The 23928-nt window shown below is 49.0% G+C and overlaps 1 long non-coding RNA gene across 1 annotated transcript in view; it reads left to right on the top strand.

Annotated features, from left to right (window-relative positions):
* The first annotated feature begins 568 nt into the window (after window positions 1-568).
* The window catches only part of LOC138521945 (uncharacterized), a 95792-nt gene continuing 72432 nt past the window's right edge, over window positions 569-23928 (top strand). The window contains exon 1 of the long non-coding RNA XR_011283184.1: window positions 569-650. This is a non-coding gene — a long non-coding RNA (uncharacterized lncRNA). The remainder of the gene's footprint in view (window positions 651-23928) is intronic.

The raw sequence follows: 23928 nt of genomic DNA, 5'->3' as shown, positions 1-23928 counted from the left end.
AGCTTTCAAGGCGGGTGACACCCGCCAAAAGCGGGTGAGTTGAGAGCTATGTGTAGGCCAAAACATCTGGCTAGTGGCATGCTCCAGACCCCTGATTTGCAGTATATTTCCATGTTGGCCGCACACGAGTCACGCACTAGTTAAACATGCTCAGGTTGTCTAATCAGTTCCCAAAACAAGCTGAAACGCACCCAAATATTGGGGATGTTCCGCTTTAATTATTATTTGTATCATTCCCACAAATGATTTCCTAAAATTTAGCTGCTAATTATGTTGTTTAAAATGATGTGGTGACATTGAGGAAGTTAGCTCTTTCCAATTTTAAAAGCAGTATTATTTTAAGTAATGAAAAAGACCTGACATGCAATAAAAAAAAAATTAATGCCCAGTAAAATGTCTGAAAACGCGAGACACGGCAAGCGTGTGACCTGTGAATTCAGAAAAAAAGATGGCCGCCATGGAAACAGCAGCCTATGCTCTAAGCGCAGCCCCTCTTCCATTTCCATGGCGAGGTCGGGGAAGTACCAGCAAGAGGCAGCAGGTTTTGAGCAGTGTATCTGCAGCATAACTGCAGTGTAGTTTAGTCTCATTGATTGTCACTTTCTTTTGCAGGGAGAAGCCTGGACCTTGCGTCATGACAGATGCAAAAGGTAATATCATTTTGTAGAACTCATATCCACTATTGCTGTTTTTAGGCTGACCTCCAGGGTCGGGGGAGATGAGGGGGCAGTGCCAAGTCCAACCAATCTTCCTCAATTAACCAAAGCGTGTTTTCTCTCACTTAGAAAATGATGTTCTTGGGTAACCTGCTTTAAGTGCATCAACCCCTTTTCATACCAAAGAGACGGTATTTACACCAAAATACGTGAATTCTTCAGGACTGCATACAAATCCAAACATTCTGCAAGTGCCATGGCTAGTGACACCTTATGGCAAGTTTATAGGACGAGGTGGTCCAGAAGCTATATCTCATTGGAGTCTTCACCACACGCATGCATGCAGGCGGGCACGAGCAAGTGATGTCTGATGTCATTGCTCATCAGTAAATAGATGCTCCGCCCCTGCGGTGTTGAGCAGGAATCATACAGTGGTTGATCGCAAATTGGTCTCCACGTCCGCTCTTTAGCAAGGACTGATGGCTGTTAAATAGCAAGGTGTAAACACATAACTGGCGATGAAGGTGTCTTCCCCACTACGCTGCACACAGTTGCCACATACTCCGCGCAGTGACGTTCACGTACCTTCGAAGTGGCACTCTACTTCCATCTCGTACGGCGACACCATTGTTCTGCACATGCATGACACGCTTCCGCTGGAGACAACAACATCTATGAGGCAGAGACTCCACCGGATCTGGGTGATCTGCCTGCAAACGTTTTGTTTGGGTGCAGACTGCCCGCAATAAATCTGCTCAGGCCGCCGTTTTGACTGTTCATTGAAAACGGAGGCCTGAGCAATTTTTGCCCCCGCTTCCATTGTTAAGGGTGCAGGGGACACCCCCGCAATCGTTGAGGCCGCAGATACCGCACATGGGGAGTGGGGGACACCCCCGCTCCTCATGTCTGGTGTTTTTCGGACCCAAAATGTTCAAAAAAATTTGAATCAATGGTAGTGACCGAATTCGTTCCAATATACCATGCATTCAAGTTTTTTCAAACAATTTGGGTAATACCGTGGTAATCCACACAGCCTCTAAGAGTGCCTAGCAAAAGGATATGCATTCCAAACCGTTAACAACTTCAAACACTTCTGCAAAAAATGCAAATCCCGACCCACCACGCAGAAACCTAACAGGAGGACTTCTTTAAGGAGAACGGAACCATTCGCTGTCTAAGACACAGGTGCCGGCAGATGAGACTCTGGCTTGTATACGAGATTCACCAAGGTTTAGGAAACTGGGGAATGAAACCTCTGTGATGCAAAGTGCACATTAACAACCTGCGAGCGTCAGAGGTGATAGACTCAGATGTGTTGGTGAATGTCTTTACAATCGCCAAATTCACCCTCATGAACCCTCGGCCGAACTTGCAACAGATAAGAGTATGCATGTCTGTGTACATCAGCAGGACCCCGATCCTACTAAAAGGTGTCTTCTTGCCCGAAGGTTCTCATAGAAAAGAAATGCAGTAACAGAACGTGTCTGTTGGCACTGATATGCCCCCTAGCTGCAAAACCGCGGAGTCAATGGACCTGGCCTACTTCGTATTCAAGCTGCACAGATTGGACTTAAAAGACCTGCTGATAGAGTTCACGACGCCCTTCACTGGCATAGAGTGCCGCAGAGGGAAACCGGTTAAGCTATGTATTGACCTATCCGTAGAACCCATCTGCCTTTGACACTGGCGCGTCCTCTTTCACATGCAACCAAAATTTGAAGCAGAACTGGATGAATGAGAGAAAGCCAGCATCATTGAGAAGGTCCCAGGGCCCACACATGGGTGTCACCTATCGTCATTGCCTGCAGGTCGAAGCAGCCCGGACAAGAGTGCATATGTATCGACCTGCGCCTACTAAACAAGGCAATCAAGCGAGAACGGCACATTACGCCAATAGTAGATGACTCAATAAGCTATGACATTTTGGTGTACTGAGGACACACACCTCCCAATGATTGCAGGCCATATTCCAGCGCTTTGTGACAGCAGGCTCAAGCTAAACCGTGAGAAGTGTGAATATTTCAAGTCAACAATGGATTCTTTCTGTCATCTATTCGACCGCCATGGCATGTGGCCTGACGCAGATGTATCTTTTCAGATGATGAACTGGGATACGGGGGATTATGACCACCTCATGGCTTAGCGCAGACGTTCCTATTGTATTGTTTTGTTTTTCGTTGTTTGCCTAAGCGCCCTGATGCCCACGGGCTATCAGCGCTATACAAAAAATACATACATACATACATACCCAAAGGATCGACCTCTGCCATTTAATCATAGTGGCCATCGTTGATCTCCACCTGACTTGTATTCTGGGGGTCATCTGAGATTGTTGACAACGTGGTAGTCCTTTCTTCATCGTGCCTGGGTCCTCCAGCTGTCCAGTGTCAGGAACCGTCTCGCCAGAGTACATAACCGCCTACTAGTTGCACCTAAACCTAACACCAAAAGTGATCTCTGCTCCAGTGTCCTCTAGACTCCTCCGACAGAACCCAGGCATGAGACACAGCAGCTCAGCATTTCTAGGAATCTTAGAAATGGTCCCTGAGTGAATCGGAGTACAGGAGACCTGTTCCTCCATGGTGTTTAACAGGTGCAAAGACCTTGCCCTTCCTCTGAGTAGGTTGAGTTCTGCTCAAGGAACCACCCCTGGGCTTCCCTTAAGGTGTTTGGATTGGGAGAGGGTCTACTAAGAACCTTTCTCCATGTGTTCTTCAACTTTGAAACACTTACCACTGCAAGGTGCTTCATCACCATTTGTTCAGACTCCTTTAAAGACTCCTAGGGCCTCATCATTAGTTTGCTGGTATCCCACTGGTAATTCCAGCGGGATACCAGCAAATGGTAATACCATTTCCGGCACTTGGAATGCCAGAATTACCACATATTCCAGGTGCTGGTAAGTGTATGTAATTCACCATTCCATGGAGGACTCCATGGGGGGAATTGCTGGTATTACCGGCACCGGTAATACCGTCCCCAGCAATACCGGCATTATTTAGTGGTGGGGTGCCAGATTTACCAGCAGCTCGGAGCTGCAGGTAAATCTGGGAAACCCCACCACCAAACTTGTAGTTTGGCGGTGTGGGAAAAGTGGCGGTAACAGAATTACTGCCACTTTTTTCCCACACTGCGAAACTTATAATGAGGCCCTAGCCTTCTGAAAATAACTGTTTTGGTAACTGTGACGCCAAGGGCACTTGGCCCCCTCTTTTCTACCTAGGGAAATACTTCCTAGGTTGTAGTGCCTTTAGTAAAGTGTTAATGCTCTGTAACCAGAACACTCTAAATGTGAATGTGTATATAATAGTAGTGTATGTTTAGTGTGATACTTACGTGTGGTTTTTAACTGCTTTTGTCTATGGCCTAAAAAAATTATTGTATTTTTATACATTCTTCCTAAATGGTATTATTAAGAGTGCTCTGTGCCTGCTTAACTGAACCCTTCACCACTCCCACACCCTTCTGAGTCCAAGCCTTGCTCCGCAGTCACACTACCCAGATAGAGTTTAGCTAGCCAGCGCTTTTCCCTGTTCATCAGAATAGGGTGGCCTTTCACAATCTGTCCACAGAGCTGATTTTGAAAATCCATCTCAACACTGACCTAAATAGACACTACTTGGGAATAGATTTAACGTCAACAAGCAGCGTTCCAAAGCAGGAAAGATTCACTATCGCTAGAAACCACCATGACATGCTATGACACCAAGAGGAAAATCCTTGTAGACACCAGTTTGTGTGGACATTGGTGCAGTTCTGATTCCGCTGGATGGATCTGGAAGCCTGGTAACCGTAGCCTATGCCAGCCATCCTCTCACACCAACCAAGCACCAATAGACTTAGATCGAGAAAGAAGCAAACAACCACATGCCACTGCTATCCATCCTGTGAGGGTTCACTTCAAGACCACTCGCAGGAAAGGAGAAGTGGCCATTACAGCTATAGAGTTATGACTTAACCGTCAAATTAATTTCAGGCCCGGTATCAGTAACCCAGCCTACTCCCTGTCCTGCCATCCACGTGATGCCACCGCACGAGGAGAAAGCAATGAGCCCCAGCGAGCTTTCTGCAGAAACACTTAAGGACGAATGCTTACAAGCAGCACTCCAGGGCACCAAGTCATGGAACTGGAGAAACCTTCCCCAGGCTCATGCTCACAGGACCCCCCTGTTCAAAGCACAACCATCCAGCAACATAACGGTCAATTGAGAACTGGCCAAATCTCTTGAATACAAGTCTCTTGAATACTCCTACTAGCAGGCACTAGAAGAGTGGAGCCTGACATCCTCACTGATCAAGCCATGCAGTTGGGGTGGATCTTCAAAATCAAAGGCAGATTACGGGAATGAGTGATTTTCCCGAGATCACAAAGTGACCCTGATATTTACATGCATCAAATGCCTCAAGAGGAAAGGAGCCTCCCTCTCCAATCGAACATAGGAATGAGGTGTTCAGCCCCAGAGTAAAGTGAGCACTAACTTATGCTCAGATAATTACTTGCCCTAGTAGACGACCACTCAAGCTACCTGGAAGTAGAAGTCACACACTCAATGGGCGGCAAGCGCTGTAATCCTGAAGTCTGAAATGATTCTGGCAGCAGAAGGGACTCTGGATGAACTGAAGACCAGCAATGGACCCACCTTCCAAGCTAGTGATCTAAAAGAGTACCTCGAACATCCAGGAATTCCTCATTGCAAAATCAACCCATGTTGGTTCCAAGAAAAGAGCAATGTTAAGCGCTTCATGAGCTCCTTGAACAAGGTTATCTGCATCGCAATCAGGAGCCATCAAGATATTGAGTACTAAGTATACACATTTTTACCTAACTATCGCACTACCCCACACGCATCATCAGGGTGCTGTCCAGCCGCCCTCTTGAACAACCGCAGCACACACTGATTCCTTGTGGGACCCAAGGCTGCACAACCAAGCAGCTTTACAAACAGGCTGGCAAAGGGCCAACGACTGCATGGACAATACCTACCATGCCTGTGAACCTGACATCGAGATGGGGGATACCATCCTAGTGCAAAATCGCCATCCATGAGGGAACGTTGGAATGCCATTCAAGACAACCGCATTGACCACCAGACTCAGGATTGGAATGCCCTCCCCCTTCTCTGATAGTGGATCAGCCCTTCCCCCAACTTCAGGCGAAATACCATAGGCTGGCTCTCAGCCAATGACAACTGATTTACCTACTTTCTAGATAGTCTGAGTTTCTCTCAAATGTGGATATATATATATATTTTTTTATTACTTGTGTATAATCAGCTTGTGATTTTTACAAGGACGATTTGAACATTACAGTTTCTTCATGGTAGTGGAAGTAGACGTTTTTTGTATTTAGCACCCTGCCGTACTTTAGTTTTCATGTGCATTTATTTTACCAAGGGCAATGGTCAGAGGTTTTGCAGTTGTGTTCGTCTATTTGGAATTTTCACCAGACAATAGTCTGTTCCACCAAACATCCTCTTCCAGAACTGACCAGGGCATCCCAAGAGGCGAGAGATAGGCAATTCTTTCGAGGTTTAGTGTTTTGCAATGCAGTAATAGATGACTCAGATTTTCAGGTTCTTCTGGTGTCGCGCATAGTCTGCAATCTTTGGATGCGGGCTGCAGTCTGATACAGAGGATTTCCCGTGTGGGTAGTAAGTTCAAGCGTGCTCTCAAAAAGATCCTCATGAGGCTTTTGTCAGGAAATTTAGAACAGTATAGCAGAGGGACTTTCAGTTTGTTGAAAACTGGTGGGAGATGGGCAGTCAGCTTGTTCGCTTGGGCTTTGTCGATCGTACTGATCCAGTCCATGAGTTCCATTTTGCGTTTTATTCTCTGAGGATTTCTTACCAGATCTTCTTCGGTGCAGGCTATTTCTTCTAGTTTTGCTTTTTGCCTCAGGGACCATTTTTTCAAGATGTTGGTATGGCCAGTTGTAAGTTCTGCGGCAATGAATTTGTATATCGGGAGTGTGCCTGGCAGAAGAATTTTCCTTAGAATTTGCATAGAATTCTGTTCTACAGATGATAATAGAGACAATAGCCCCAGATCGCGCCTGATGTTTGCAATTGCAGCTGAATTTGGTAGGCCCAAGACTGATCGCCACAGTAGACCTTCCAATTTTGCCCAGATTGAATTTGGCATGGACAGGGTCACGCCCATTCTGTAGGTTAAGGCCCGGGACAACTTTGCCTTTATAGAATTGAATTACGGGAACCAGCGAGAATTTTCCATATTTTTTGTCAATGGCTCTCATCTGTGCCGCTAGATTCCTGGCTTTGCCCCATAGGATAGCTTGCATGGTTGATTCCTGTGCTGAGCTGTTGATCTTTATGCCCAGGTATTTGTAGTGGGTAACTACTTCTATCTTGGTGTTTTCCAGGAACCAGCCCCTATTGCGTCTGTTATATGGGCGATTTTTTGTCAGGATCATGACTTTTGTTTTGAGTTTATTGATTTCCAAGTTGTTTGAACTTATGTACTGTACCAAATTTGTCAATTGGCGCTGCAATCCGATCTCCGTCTGATCTAACAGAATTAGATCATCCGCATATATGAGGCGAGACATGTTGATGTTTCCTATTTTTGCCGGGAATGCTTGAACTGAGGGTTCTGTGTCCTTAAAGTCACCAAGGAAGCTGATAAAGAGGGCCGGGGTTAAAGGGCAACCCTGTTTGACCCCATGCTCTACAGGAATCTCCTCTGACAACACTCCTTGGTTGTTAAGTCTGACTCGAAGTTTGGTAGCTGTATGGAGAGCCATGATCGGGTCCAATACTTCTCTTGGGCATTTCCATTTGTGTAATTTGGACCAAAGCAGGCTCCTGTCCTCTCTATCAAAAGCCTGTGAAAGATCTATGAAGGCCAAAAACACTGGCGGCGATCCCTGCTTGACTTTTTAAAGTTGCATCCCGGTATTTAGAAGTTCCGTCTTCAATCCTTCTTTACTTACCTGTGTACCAGACCTGTTTCCTCCTTCACGGACTGCTCTTGCCTGCCGCTTTTTGGAAAAAACTACTTACCCGTGTACCAGACCTGTTTCCTCCTTCACGGACTGCTTTTGCCTGCCGCTTTTGAAAAAACTACTTACCCGTGTACCAGACCTGTTTCCTCCTTCACGGACTGCTTTTGCCTGCCGCTTTTTGGAACCTTGTGATCACGGCATCGGTAAGACTCTTCTTTTCACCACTTGCTAACAAGTACTCATTGTATCTTGCCACTGAACTATATCATCTGCAATTCTCCAACCCAATTGTGTCCCTTATTGTTGCTGTTACCATCCTCTCCGCAATCAGACTTCCATTGGACATTCTTCAGTAGTGCACAGGGACGCTTTGCGGATAGTGCACCTACCCGACTCTAGTGCGGCCCTCGTTCCGCCCGGGTTCAGTTCCCTAACTAACCTACCCATTTGTTATTTTGCACTTCCGTTTTATGAACTCTTTGGGACAACACAGACTCAACAGCACATCAGTGGTAAGGGTTTTCTGTTGTATGATTATCCATATTCCTTAGCTAATCGACCTCTATAGTCAGGATAGGTTACATTCTCCTCTCTTACTTGTAGGTGGTTCCAGTTGCCTTGAAACAAGGGGAGGGCATAGCTCAGGTACTACTAGAAAGAAGTATCGAGGGAAAGGGATCTTTCTTAAATTTCCAATTGCTCACCTCTTGTTTTTCCTTTACAGCTGGGTTCTTGGCGGCGTGTCCTCCCCGCCCTTTTGAGCGATCAGTCCCTCTGCCTGGTCCTACCCAGCAGAGGGTCATATCGTTAAAAAGGTCTTGTGCCCTCACAAAGAGGAGGCTAGCTTGGAGGCCCCGACCTAGCTCTTCAATCAATAGTTCAGTCCTGTGTCTTCCGGCCACCGATTTGGTATACTTCCCGTCCGGTGAGTAACATTTGCTTTGATTATATTTAGCAGTAGGATATTTACAGATGTTCCACCATTTTTTAGAAAGCCCATCTGGAGAGGATCGTTGGCTGGTGATACCTTCGCCCATGCTTGAAAATATTTAAGCAGTAGCGTTGCAAACATTTTCCCAATGATATCCAACAGGGCTATCGGCCTGTAGTTCTTAGGTTCTTCCCTGTTGCCGCGCTTGAACAGAGGAACGATTATTGAATGGGTCCATGAGGTCGGAATTGTTCTTAGTGATTTGCAGTTTTGGAATACAATACTTATGAATCTTGCCCATGCTTCAGGATGTTGTTTGAGATCAATATTGCTGAGGCCATCAGGGCCAGGAGCTCCTGAGGGTTTTAGATGTTTGATGACTTCAATGATATCATCTTCGTCTGACAGATTGACCCATCGTCCACCAATCTTCTGTACCAGCATTTGGGGTGGGTCGAGAGTTGGATCGAACAGCTCTTTGAAATAGTTGATCCACTTTTCCTCCGTGACTGAGTTTGTTAGTTCCGTTTCCTGGGTCTTGGTTGTGTTCTTAATGAGTGCCCAGAAGTCACTGGATTTCTTGGTGCTTAGTGTTCTTAGCATCTTCTCTGCATCATTTTGGTACATTAATCTTCTGCGGCTGTGTAGCCATGATTTATAGCTGTTAACTTCGGCTATGCAGTCTATCCTGGCCGATTCAGAGTGCTCAGTTATTACTCTTCTTTTGGCTTTCCTCAGGATTTTTCTTCTTTCCACTAGTGCTCTGTTGAACTCATGATTATACTTTCTTGCTGGTCCCTTGTTTTTCTTTTGTTTTTTATAATGTGGATATATGACTCCTCTGCGTTCCAACGAATGTTACCGACTCTCTACGTGCTCGGCTGTACTTTCACTCTGTATATTTTGATTGTAACTTTTGTAATTCATTTGTACATCTGTAACACCCAGATACCTCTGGGTTTGGTGCGCTTTATGAATCAATAAACAAACAAACAAACAAACCATTGTGGGACACTAACAACTGATGAGAAGTCTGAAGATGAAAAGATGAGAAGTCTGTTGCAGGTGAAATAGGGAGCGCACGGGTGGGTGGCTGCTGCGCATGTTCGCTATCATGAATGTGCCCTATAGCATGGTGCCTTGACAGCAGTGCTTGCCGTGAAGTGTGGGGCCCTGCCTCCACTGGTGGGGAAAGAGGGGAAATAGGTATTGAGTGACCCCCCCACATTATTACAAAGTGGCCCACTAGTCCTTTCCTTCTTCATGATAGCATTCCCTAGAGGTTGTGCACCATTCGGTACATCTGTAAGCATAGAGGCACTCGTCATTTTTAATGTTCTAGTGACATTTAGCAGCACATTTTTATATCCTGCAATTAGGTTTTTGTAGGTCAATTATTCAGTTTAACAGAGAAATGAATAGAAACTTGGTCTGCTGCCATCACTTCAACTTGACAAACTGCCTCTTTACAGGTTGGGCCGATGCAGTAATAATGTGCCGGTATTAACGTATACTGGCACATTACTGCACCAGCCAACTATGAGTTTGCCGGTGGCAGAATGACCTCCACCTAAGAGCTGAGGTCATTACGCCACCTTACCGGCAAATATCGCTGGTATTACAGGCACCAGTAACACCAGCGAAATCCTCATGGAGTCGAATGGGACTCCATGAAATGGGGAGTAACACCGGCCACTGCAACTTGCAATCCAGTGGATATTCCACCGAACAGAGTGGCGGTATCGGTAAATCCTTTTGCCGGTATTCTGGCGGATTTGCACCAGAATACTGGCAAATTTGCAATGAGCACCATAAACTAGTGTCACCACCCCTGAAACAAAATGGCAGAATGTGCCTAGAACCTAATGCTACACTGGTAAAGCACCCCGGGAACAATGTTCATATTGGAACCAGGACAGCAACATCATTGCAGGATGTGGCCTCTGTGAGAAACCTGTCTCTAGTAAGACATCCAGATTGACAGATAAACTGAAACATGCTGAACCACAAAAGATCAAATGGGAAGAAGAGGAGGAAATATGTTATACACCCTTAAAACAAGCCCTATGCCAAAGCCCCATTCTAAGCATAGCAGACCTCTTCAAATGATTCATCCTCCAGACTGATGCTTCCTTAATGGGATTATGGGCTGTTCTGTTGCAAAACTATGATGGATTTTAACACCCAACTCTATACATCAGCGGAAAGCTCTTTCCCAGAGAGAAAACCTATTCAGTTATTGAGTTAGAGGTCTTGTCAATCGAGTGGGCCGTGAGTCATCTAAAGTACTTCCTGCGCGTATGTTTGGCCTGATAACTGACCACTCTACTCTAGTTTGACTCAGTCAGAGAAAATAATTCAACCCTCAGGTAATGCGGGGTCTCCTGCACCTTCAACCATATTGCTTCACAGTTGAACACCGGAAAGGCTGAGAGCAAGGTAACGTGGACTTCCTTTATCGGTTTCCCTGGGAAGCTCCCCGGTCCAATCCGCATTGGGGAAGGGTATGTGAGAAACCTAAGTGTATTCTCACTCCTAAACCATGGAACGTCCATCGCTCTTGGACCCCGACCGTGGGGGGCGGAGAAGCGGGGGAGGATCAGCTGGGTGGAGGGTCCACAGAGTTTGGGAGTGGTGTTCCCTTAGGCGAGACATGGTACCCCCTTTCTCTAATTGTGAACAACCTGAACCTCCCCCAACCTTTATTGGATAGTGTAGGACCTCTCCCCTCACTTTCTCCCATTTAACATCTGAAAGTACTGGGACGAGGAAGAAGAGACTAAGAGTGATGAACAGTGCATCTTTTCACTACTTAGGTACTGAGACGAGAAAGATGCCTGTAAAATATGGTGAGGGTCAGGCAAGTCCTCTTAAACAGGGTCAGGCAAGTCTAATTAGACGTCCTCACCTGCAGCCTGTCCAGGGCCTGCAGGTGTTTAAAGGGAAACCAGTGAAGAGACAAAAATGAGCAGCAGCAGGGAGGCCTGCGTAGGAGAGACCAGGGGACCCTTTCCGTATGGAGGCAGCTGCTGTGGGACCTGAAGTGTGAAAGGACGCCAGCAGGTATTCACGAGGTGTGGGAGCCTCCGTGGCTGAGTCGGAGCAGCTGGGAGCTGCTAACGAGCACCAGAGAAAGAGAGGTCTCTGTCTGCGTCCACCCTGAGGCAACAAAGTTGCTAGTGCTCGCAGAAGTGAAAGCGACATGTGAGCGGGGCTTGCTGAGGTCGGAGCGCCAGCCTGGGGTGTTGAGAAGCAGCAAGAGCTGCCGGAGGAAGATGCTGCAAACCGTTGAGTGCTGGGCAAAAGACACTCGTAAACCGGGGTGCTCTGGGCCGGCTTCTTACTACGGATGAAGCTCTGTATGAATTAAAGCTTCAAAGCGAAGCAAGATACATATTACCTACGAAACTGAATGTAAGTCCTCCAAAAGCGCTAACCTAAATATATTGAATATCGAACTGAATGAAAGTTAAAACCGGCATTAAAACTATATATATTGAATACCAAACTAAATTGAAGTTTTAAACAAAGTTACACCACGCACATTGAACGCGGAGCTGAATGAAAGTTTACAGCAGTGATAAATCAAGCAGGTTGAATACCGAACTGGCTGAAAATACATAAGTTGCACTTACGTTGAATAAAAATGAACTACAAAGGTGGACATGAACAGAATTACCACCAAATAAACTTGGTGAATTAATGCGGTGCGTCAAGGCCCAAAACTCTCAAAAAGGTGTGACAAAGCCAAGAGGGCAACAAAGAGAACATAAGGGAACTTGCCTTTTCACACACAGGTGAATGCAGAGAAACCTGTGTGGGCTGAAGAACTAAGGGGCTCTGGTTGCGTGACCTGTGATGGGTGGACCGTGTGGTCTGATAACTGAGCCTAGACCAGTGAGCCCTACATTATAAAAGGTAAAGATACTGAAACAAATCTACCAAGAAGGAACACTACGAATGAGCTTGTGACGCAAACCAGAAGACAGGTCAAGGTGGCCAGAGTTAAGTTGAAGTTTTAAGGAGTGAATTATCTATTTGTTGCAACGTTGAAGTCTTGGGGAAGGGACCCCTGAGACTTGATGAACTATACTACCATCTTGAGGACAGAGCCTCAGGACCTCACTTGTTTGAACTTTATTACTTTGAACTTGGGGAAGGGAAGTTGAAGAAACGCCTGGAGCTGGAAGAAGCTCAGCACTTTGTGTGGATCACCATTTCTTTGATTATTGAAATCCCTACAAACTGTTTAGCTTTAGTTGTGAGGGCAAGCATAGGTTTTGGACACACGCAGGCTTTTAAGTTGCTCTCTTTGACTCAGACTTTCCTTAGCTTTGTTCAGGTAGGGAAATCTCACTTTAGCATAGGGCAAGTTAGGCCTTCTACCATCCTGACATTTAAGTTAATACATATTGTTTGCTTGAACTTAAGTCTGTTGTCTGTGTCATTCCTTCACATATCACTTATGAATCCTGGCATCAAACTATGACATTACTCCAAGAACCTGACATCGGACTGTGACACCATACCAGGATCCCGATGTTAGACTGTGACAGCACTCCAGCTATCTGGCATCATACTGTGACACCATTCAAGGAACCATATGTAAGATCATAACATCATTGCAGACCTCTGACGTCAGACTGTGACACCATGCCAAGAACCTGACATCACACTGTGACACTGACTTCAGTCTGAGACAACACTCTGACATTCTGATGTCATGTTGTGACATTTCTGCAAACCCCTGTTATCAGACTGTGACAGCAATCCGGGACACTGATGTCAAAATGTGACATCATTGCAGAACCCTGGTGTCCGTCTGTGACAAAACTCCAGGACTCTCATGTCAGGCTGTGACTTCCCTGCAGGACCCCGAAGTCTCTACTCTCATTCCAGGGACATGACGCCAGATCCCACGTTAAGCCAGGACCTCTAAATGTAAGCTTTTTCATACTATTTTAGAAGCAGTCTGAGGGCCCTTTTGCTATTTGTTTGTAATGCAGCTCTTGTCCTCGTAATACCTCCAAGTGGCCCGTGCATCCCGCCCAGAAAGTCTGTACCACTGTGCAATCCCAGATTGTGTGGAAGAAGGTACCCCTTTCGCGCTTGCATCGAAGGCAGACCTCCGCGCCCGCCCCACTCCATCTAGCCAGCATGGTGCGGGAATAATAGGATCGGTGTAATATCCTGAGCTGGATCAGGCGTAGTTTTGCATCTATGCCTATCTCACGAGGGAACATCAGAGCTTCCACCCATTCTTCCGGTTCCAGCCTGTCTATGTCCCTTTCCCATTTCTCTTTCAGTGTGGTGAGTTCTTTGGTGCCAAAGGAGTTAAGGGCCTGATATAGCGTGGAGGTGACCCTGGAGGAGATACGCTCCATGAGGATGTTGGTTTCCAGAGGGGAGCAAGTGGGATTTCCCCCAGGGCCGGGAACTGTGCATTCATGGTGTGAACGAGTTGTGTATATCTAAAGCGGTCACCAGGTCTCAAGTCAAAATGCTCCCAAAGGGTGTCAGACTCAACCATGCACGCCCCTTGAATTACTTGCTCCAATGTGAGTATCCTAAGCCTTTCCCAGTTTCCCAGGCACCCCATTATTTGGATTTCAGGGAGGTGTGCATTATGCCATAGAGGTTGGGCCAGTGTAGGCCTGGAGCCCCAGTCGATATGTTTATGCGCTTCTTCCCATGTACGGCGGATGTGAAGTGACATGCGTGGAGTTTTGGCCGTTCTGTCCCGGGGGGCGTACAGGACTTGGAGGGGGAAAACGGGTGCATGGCGGACAGTTCCGTGCTGATGTGGGGGAGTGCGCTGTCACCATGTAGCCAATCATTTACCAGCCAGTCTGCGCCGCTAGGTAATACGTGCGGGATGCATGGTAATCCTATCTCTCCCTCCCAAATTGAGCGTTGCAGTGTTGCAAGAGCAATTCTAGGTTGTTTACCCCCCGTCCCCTATAGCAGAGTCTGTATGTGTTTGTCTATTGATGTGAAGATTCCAGAGGGGATGGGCAGTGGGGCGTTCTGTGGAACATATAATAGTCTCGGAAGTGACAACATGTTAAATATTGCGACCCTGCCCATTAAGGACAGTGGTAAGGATTGCCAATGGGAAATGTCTGTGGACAGGTTGCAGGTTCAGTTGAAGGAACGCCTCTAGTGAGGCGCTAATTCGTATGCCTAAGTACGTGAAACCGCAGACGGAAACCGGGTATGGACAAGGGTCAGGGATCGTATTTGCTCCCCCTTGGATTGGGAAGAACACTGTTTTCTGGGTATTCACCCTGAGGCCGTAAAACCGTTGGTAGTCCGTAAGGATTAGAGACACGACAGGGCATGAGGTCACAGGTCTACTGTGATAGATAAGGAGGTCATGGGTATACAGCGAGACCCAGTCTTCCCCTCCCCCCGGCCAAACGAATCCTGACCAGTCGCCGTCCGCCCGGAGCCTGATTGCAAGTGGTTCTATTGCGAGGAGGAACAACAGGGGAGAGAAGGGGCAGCCTTGTCTGGTCCCACGCCTCAGCAGAAATTACCCTGATTGCCTGCCATTCACCCTAACTTTTGCAATTGGAGATTCATATAAGAGCTTGGTCCAGGAGATGAAGCAGTGCCCAACATTCATTCGATCTAAATTGTCCAACAGAGCTTCCCACCCCACAGAATCGAATGCTTTCTCAAAATCGACCGCTAGTAGAGATAGCGGGCCAGGTATCTCTGGGGCACGGCGAGTGGAGTCTGCGTAAATTCATATGGGTGGACTTATTAGGCATGAATCCGCACTGGTCGGGATGGACGAGCGACTCGATCGCTCCTAGTAGCTTGTTGGCTAGGGCTCGGGTGAGAATTTTGGCTTCCCCGTTTATCAATGAAATGGGCCTATATGAGGCACACTGCTCTGGGGGCTGTCCCGGCTTAGGCAGCACCACAATACAGGTTTCCCTAAGGTCTGGGGGGAGAGTGTCTAGTTCTTTGCTCTGGAGGAACATGCGGTGCATATGTGTAATTAATGAGCCGCTGAGGCGTTTCCAAGTTTCCACTAGGAAACCGTTAGGTCCCAGAGTTTTCCCAGTTTGGATCTGTGTGAGTGCAGATTGTAATTCGTCCTCTGTCAATTCGAGGTCAAGTGCTTCCCTCTGTTGCGTGGTGAGGCGCGGGAGTTCAATTGTATCAAGGAAATTCAAGTGATCAGTCCCGGAACTCCCACCCGGGGGGGAATAGAGGTGCTCGTAATAGTTAGCAAAGTCTTGAGCTATGTCGGAATCTTCCGTCAGCAGGTCCCACGTTCGGCGTTCGAATTGCTTGAACAATTGCTTGAACATACCCCTGTCAAGCAGGGTGGGAAGATTGCAGAAGGGGAGGGACAAGGAGAGGGAAAAGAGGTTAGTTACGTTGTACAGGAGAATAAAGACGGTTGACAGGAACCATGGCTCCGTGCATCTGTTGTGTGCATGGGCACAGATGAATGCTGGGAGTCCCCAACAACTGGCGACGAGGCCGATATGAGCCCTCGCTCTATGGCTGCATCTGAGGACCCGTGAGCCCTGCTGTACAAGACTACGGAGGTCCGTGTGACCAGCAGTGTTCAAGGGCTTGTAGGCCCAGCATAGTAGGCGGGCCCGTGTGCCCTGCTCATTAAGGGGGTCGGTGTGCCCGGCAATATTTGTGGGCCCGTGTGCTTGGCAAGAGAGGCGGGCCTGTACGCCCGGCAGATTACATGGGCCCGTGCACCCAACGATCGTGGACCCGTGTGCCTGGCAAGTGAGGTGGGCCTGTACGCCCAGCAGTTTACGTGGGCCCGTGTGCCCACCGATGCCTGTGGGCCTGTGCGCTCACCAAAACGCAAGACCGTGCACCCTGCTACTGCTGGAGCCCGTGCGCTCGGCAACAAAGCTTTCCAGAGCCAGCGGAGGAACCCGTGTTCCTGGCGAGTGACGCAGACACTACAGCGACAGAGCTGCAGCAACGAACCTGCTGACTGCCGTTTGAAGACAGAAGAAGAAGCCCTGCCGCCATTTGAAGACAGAAGAAGAAGCCCTGCCGCATCGGAACAGGAGAGACCTGATTGAGGGAACAGATCATCGCGGACGCATCCGCCGCCAAGTAAGAAGTCCCGGTGCCGGCGAGGGGGGAAAATGGAAAGCAAAGGGAAGTAAAGGAAGGCACAGACCCGGAACCCTGTGTCTCCTATTTGCGTGACAATACGGACACATAGCCACAAAAATAAGACCCTGTGTCTCCCATTCTGTGACACTCAAAAAAAAAAAGAAGGGGAAAGTGTAAAACAAAACAGAACCAACAAACACGCCTTCACAGGTTCACAACTAAGAATAAGACCCTGTGTCTCCCCTTTTCTGTGACATATCAAGTGGTACTAATGAAAGAGTAAAGAATTAACAGCCACCATTGACAACTGTTGCCCATCCAAAGGTGGACGCGCACCCCTACGCACGGTGTACCTCACGCCGTAGTGACTGGGCCCCGCGCCAGACACCCAGGATACCCAACCACCACTGGGACCGTAGTTATTCTGAGGTAAACCTCACTACACCGCCTCATCAACCACAAAGACCGAGGAAACACCTACTCTCCAAGGAGATTCTATCACATTCAACAGCGCCACCATGTCCGCCCCCAGACGCAGCCGACGCCAACGCCCCACCACCATCACCAGGAGGTCCTTCCTCACATGCCAGTCTAATGTGAACCTATCTGCAGTATGCTCAGAAGCTACAAGAATACTCAGCACAATGCAACGGGAAAACCGCCAGCCTAGCTCATGGTGAGATACCAACCCCGAACATGCATTCCCCGGTGGGAAGACTACACACCGGAGGAAGATATGGCCATCAGAGAACGAGACGCAGAAAAGAAGAGGAAGGCCAAAGAGTGGGCCAACAGAAGGAGGAGAGCGAAAGAACCCCAACTAGAGGTAGGACAAACTGTCCTAGTCCGGCAAGCTCAGCGTAAGAAAACAGACACGCGTTACAGCCCAGAGCCCCGGGTCATCACAGCCATCAAAGGACCCATGATCACGACGACTGGAGAACCAGGGGACATCACCAGAAACTCCTCATTCTTTAAAAGACTATGGGCCTCATTACGACCCGGGCGCTAATGGATTAACGGTGCCGTAAAAGGCTGCGGTGCCGTTAACCTATTAGCGCTTAATTACGAGGTCCTTTTGCGGGACTCGACCTTAACGGCTGGTGTAGACCAGCCGTTAAAGTAAGGACCCGCAAAGGGACCTTGGTGCTAATTACGGTGCCGCAATTTGCGGCACCGCACTTAGCGCCTTCCCCATTCCCATCTAGCCCTATGGGGCAAACATGGGAATGGGGAAGGGCCATGGAGGAAGGGGGAATTACCGCCCCGTCAACCTTGTAATGGGGTGGTAATTCCCCCTTTCTCCATGGCGGAGTCGGTAACTTACCGGCATGGACCAAGGTGCTAATAGCACCATGGTCTTCTGCCAGGGTCGTAATGAGGCCCTATATCTTGAAGAGCCAGAGGCACAGGAGACAGCAACTGAAGACCCGAGCGAGGAAGACGAAGTAGAACCCCCGGTTGAAGCAGTTGGTGAAAGCAGGGAATCTCCGGGCAGACCTCACCGAACAGTGAGACTCATCGAACAGATGTAACCTGGCTTTTATGTTAAGCACGGGGGAGGTGTTGTATGTGGTTAAAAGGGACGGAGCCCCTTTAAGATAATACACACACACCAGAGCGGGAAGAGGGCGGAAGGGGAGGGACAGGGAGAGGGACAAGAGGTTAGTTACGTTGTACAGGAGAATAAAGACGGTTGACAGGAACCATGGCTCTGTTCATCTGTTGTGTCCATGGGCGCAGATGAATGCTGGGGGTCCCCAACAGGGGCTTGGACCATCTCTGTAGTGCAACCTCTATATATCAGGCTCAGGTGGCTCACACCTATGCATGGACTGTGTGATGATAGGGTGGCTATCTGGGCACAGAGGCCCCTCCCACTCCCACCACCTCCCTAGTCAAACCAAGAATTGCTAAAACATGGCTGCAGTCACAAGGCAGTCTGCCCCGTGGAGTGGGCCTGCCTCAAAGAAAAGGGCAGCATTCTTTTGGGAGAATATACCACCACAGTGCAGAGGCTGGAATTCAGCAGGGTGCATATACTGCCACCCAACAGAGCGTGGTAGTCACTAGGGTGCATATTCTGCCACACAACAGAACTAGGGTGCATATACTGCCACACAACAGAGCGTGGTAGTCACTAGGGTGCATATACTGCCACCCAACAGAGCGTGGTAGTCACTAGGGTGCATATACTGCCACCCAACAGAGCGTGGCAGTCACTAGGGTGCATATTCTGCCACACAACAGAACTAGGGTGCATATACTGCCACACAACAGAGCGTGGTAGTCACTAGGGTGCATATACTGCCACACAACAGAGCGTGGTAGTCACTAGGGTGCATATTCTGCCACACAACAGAACTAGGGTGCATATACTGCCACACAACAGAGCGTGGTAGTCACTAGGGTGCATATACTGCCACCCAACAGAGCGTGGCAGTCACTAGGGTGCATATACTGCCACCCAACAGAGCGTGGCAGTCACTAGGGTGCATATAGTGCCACCCAACAGAGCGTGGTAGACACTAGGGTGCATATACTGCCACCCAACAGAGTGTGGTAGTCACTAGGGTGCATATTCTGCCACACAACAGAACTAGGGTGCATATACTGCCACACAACAGAGCGTGGTAGTCACTAGGGTGCATATACTGCCACCCAACAGAGCGTGGTAGTCACTAGGGTTCATATACTGCCACCCAACAGAGTGTGGTAGTCACTAGGGTGCATATTCTGCCACACAACAGAACTAGGGTGCATATACTGCCACACAACAGAGCGTGGTAGTCACCAGGGGGTATATACTGCCACACAGCAGAGGTCATTATTCACCAGGGAGTATATACCACCACAAAGAAGAGGGTTGTTTTCAGCAGGGGTTACACACTGCCCGACAGCAGAGGGCGCTGTTCACTGTGTAGTATTTACTGGGACACAGGCAGAGAGAAGTATTCACCTAGAGTGTATACTGCCACACAGAGGGCAATATTCACTAGGAAGTATGTACTGTCACCCAGATAAAGAGGGGTCCTCATCAGCGAGTAGAGACTGCCATTCCAGCAGAGGTCGGTATTGACTAGTGAGTGTACACCTGCATCACAGGAAGAGGGCAGAATTCACTAGTCAGAGTATACTGCCACCCAGGTGCAGAGGAGTCTTCACCAGGGAGTGTATACCTGCCACACAGACAGAGGGCAGTCTATCCTGAGGAGTGTGACCACCACAGCCAGTGGTTGAAGTGTAAAACAAAAGAGTGGAACTATGTTCCCTCGGCCCTGCCCCCTCTTCTGCCCACTCCCCTATACTCACAGTCACCCCCTGCCCCCATTGAAACCCTATACCTGGGCCCTTCCTTTCGTCCACTCCACCCTGCAGCATTGTGTTTTACAACAGTTCTAGTAAGACAGAAGAAAGCACAGTGAAAGAAAAGGCATTTAAATGACAGCCATTAGTGGGTCATTGTCCCACTCAGCATGTCCCCTTCCCCACCCTCCGTTCGCACCTCTTAAAGAACATGGCCAGCCATGGACACAGCCCTCCCGTTGCCTGCAAAGAAGGCCGCGCCTACAGCCATCCACACGCCGATCGCCATCAAGCTGGGCATTTTGGCTGCTTGGGAATGGGTTTTGTAACCCAAGCAGCGGATTGGAATAAATAATTCCCCTCCAGCACCTGTGAGATTGCGCAGTGCAACGTTGCACGGCCTTGATATCAGCAGCGCTCAGGTTTGAGTCCTCAATGGGGATGAAATAAAAAAAGTCTTTAAAAAAAAAGGTTGCTGTCCTGGAACGTTATTGTTGGTCGCATAAAGTAAGGGAACGATGACGGGTTGCCACGAGAAGTAAGGGATGATCGTACCATTTGGTTCCCCCCCACTTTGACCCCAGACCACAGCATGTAAGTGCACACTATGCACCAGTGAGTACATAGCGCCCCCAGCAGAGGCTATAGCCCCAGGTCTTTATAGCCCTGGATAGAATCTCAGGAGGTACAACCAAAAGGCTAGCTAGCCCCCAGCCCAGACCGTAGCCCCGGATCTTTTCCAGACCGAGCACCACCCCTGGCCCCGAGCAGTGGGCGATGTAGCATGTGGAGTGCGACTGGCGCACAGCCGAGGGTACTCTTCAGCGGGGCAGAGACCCTCACACAGAAGTCTCAAGTGTGAGGAAGTGCCATGGTTGAGCTCAGTTGGGGGGAGCAGGAGATTGTAGGGGCCCGGGGAAGTAGCCTGCCCTTTGAGGCAGTACATGGAGGATGCCGCAGAGACTGCCTCCACTCCCCAATCTCTTCTGTGGAGGAGTCTTGATGCCAGTAGAGAACCCCACGTTCAGGCAGAGTAGGGGTATGGAGATTCTCTGTCAGCAGTTTGCGTATCACAGCCAAAGCCAAGCTCTGAGTGGGGAGCCCTCACGGTGCAGACAGCGAGCGGCTTGCAAGCAGGATACTCACTAGTGTGGTGCTGTCCCTTTAAGATCACACGTCATGACTTGTGCCCAATAAAGGAGCATCTGGCTGCCATTATGCGCATACCTGCCTACATTTGAAAATCAAAATTCCTGAGGTGTATGCCCCGCCCACTGCCACACAAAACTCCGCCCATTTTCACATGACTCTGCCCACATGTCAAAAAGGTAAACTCTGTTGTAATGTGATGTGACATCAGAAATTTGCAGTTCAAATTGAAATGTGCATATTTCATTAAATTGCCTTTTCACAAGCAACCAAATTGCATTCGCCTTCCATACACGTTAAAATGGGACCTTTCACCTTAGTTGTTTTTCATCAGGTTATAGTGCAGTGGTGAGTTGTCCAGCCTGCAAACCTGATGGCTCTGGTTCAATCGGGCTGAGTCCACCACAACCTGGGCAAAAAGAACGACAGCAAAAGTCGGCAAAAAAGAATGAAAGGTGAAGCAAAATAAACACGCATTATTTAGCTTCACCTGCATTCTTTTTGCCAATGTGCTGGAAGCCTTACAGTCATTGCTGCAGATGAACCCACACTCGGGCAGGGAGTCCGAGGCGGCGCAGTCCTGCAAGAATAACAAAACAAAAAAAAAAAAAAACAATCAGTGAAAGCTGTCCCCCACCAACAGGGGTGGACTGGGAACTAAAAGAGGCCCTGGAAATAATGACTGGGGACCAAAAGAGGCCCTGGAAATAATGTTCAAAGTGGCCCCATATGACACATTTTCAGCAAGCTCAATGCTTTTCCTATGAGAAAATTTGGAAATGCCACACAAAAGAGGCCCAAGGTGCAGAGGCCCACCGGGAAATCTCCAGAGTTCCCTATGGGCCTGTCCACCCATGCCCACCAAAATTCCTGAGATTCCAGGATCTTTCCCAGAGACCCGGAGAAATGGTTAAAATTCCTGAGTCTCCGGGAAAAATCCGGAGGTTAGGCAGGTATGCATATGCGGGAGTATGGCGACAGACTCCGTGACTGGCAACTCTGAGTCCGACTCCGTGCTTGTGTGCTGCGCCCTGTCTTCACGGCCTCTGTGTGTCTGGCCTGTGCGCCCACAGACCTGTACGATGTGCCTGGGTGATCCTAGGCATCTGAATATGTTTGTGTGACCACAGCACTCTAATCTGCAGCTTGCCCGCAGCCCTGGTTTGGCTGGTCTGTGTGACCACAGGTCCAGCCTCATAACATTGGCAAAAAGAGTCTTTGAACCCCGGAGTGCCTGCAGTTGCCTGGTGTCCTGTGGCTACCGCAGCAGCGGTAGTTCTGGCGGTTTTTCTGCTCACTCTCGTCTGGTCAACTGCGACGCTGGGCCGCTTGGGCGGTGAACATGTGATCGCAGCTGATATTACAAAAGAAAAGGAAGGATAGGAGAGTGTGCAGCCCGGCCCTGGTGACCTCAAGCGGAAGTGCCGGCCTGCACGTTGCCATGCCAACGTTCCTCCCTGGGGAGTACTGAGCCGCAACGACGGTGAGTGTTCGGTGTGCTCCGAGATCGGAGCGAGGATAAAGGAGGTGCTGACCGTGAGCTCCGAGTTCGGAGCACGCGGAAGGTGAGCGCTCATTCCCCGGATGAGCCCAGGCCGAGCGTTCGGTGAGCTGGATTTGCTCCAAAATCAGAGATTGAGAAAGTTCAAGTGCCTGCAACCTGCGCCGCCACCGGAGCTGAAGAACAAAAAACAAAAAAGTGCATTTCTTCGCTTGGTGCTTCGTGCTCAGCGGCGCGGCCTTTGCTGCAGCTTGTGGCGCTACTGCTCCTGCCTGTCGGAGAAAAAGTAAACCCCGTGCTCCATGATTCGAGAGAATGAAAGACAAAGTTGAGAAGGTGATTCCTGGAGTATTGCGGCTGCACAGTTGAGTGCTCGTGTGCCCTCGATTTTGGGTGTGTGTGTTGTCTCCAGCACCAAGCACTTTTGAACAGGTGCTCCCCATTCACCAAGCCCCAATAGTGAAGAGTGGGTGAAAGGTGTGCCCAAACACACAAGGGCCACACAATCTGAGGCGCTCACTGAAATTGCACCGAGACAGGCCTTAACAGCCCCAGATGATACCCCTACAAGGCAGAGCTGCTAGCGGGCAGTTATTGTTAAGTGGTGCTCGACTAATATAAATGCGATACACAGAGGAGTGTGGCCCTGAGGCTGGCAGAGCGCACCATCAACACCGACAACTGGCACCATTAAGTGGACTTCATGGGTCAAAAGGCTGGAGCTACACTTCGAGGCTTTCGAGGTCAGTGATCGGGCAAAACTGCTGACCATGCTATACTCCGCTGAACCAGCAGCGCAAAAGCTGTCTAAGACACTTTGGCCTACAGATCCCTCGTGTGCAGCTGCCATTGAGGTACTAATTGAGTACTTTATGCCCATGATTAAGCTCGATTATGAGCGGTTGAGGCTGAGGTCAGCAAGGCAGAAGGAGGGTGAGAGTCTGGACGCATTTCACGGAAGGCTGAGGCGTTGCCAAACAATGAGGGTCATGAGATAAGGCAACCGCTCATCTTCGCCCTCAGTTCTGCCAAGTCCTCAGGGAGCCAGGAATAACGCTGGTGAGGATCTTGGAGATTGGGCGATCTCATGCGCTGGCGGAGGTGAGAGCGCCTGCCATGGACGTGCCGATGCAGAGGGTGAAGCTGGAGGAGGTCTGTGCGGTGGGGAAGGCGCAGGGGAACAAGGACGCCAGGAAAGGTGAAGGGCCCAGGAAGGACGTCAGCGCGGGAGGTGCCCCATCCTGCCCACAGTGTGGATGGGACCTACTGCACGCACATGAGTGTCTTGCTAAAGGGCACACATGTCAGATGTGCG

Source organism: Ambystoma mexicanum, chromosome 13 (assembly GCF_040938575.1).
Source record: "Ambystoma mexicanum isolate Mex_15411 chromosome 13, UKY_AmexF1_1, whole genome shotgun sequence".
Classification (NCBI taxonomy): domain Eukaryota; kingdom Metazoa; phylum Chordata; class Amphibia; order Caudata; family Ambystomatidae; genus Ambystoma; species Ambystoma mexicanum.
Note: the sequence above shows the minus strand (reverse complement) of the source record. Positions and strands in the feature narration are given on the sequence as shown.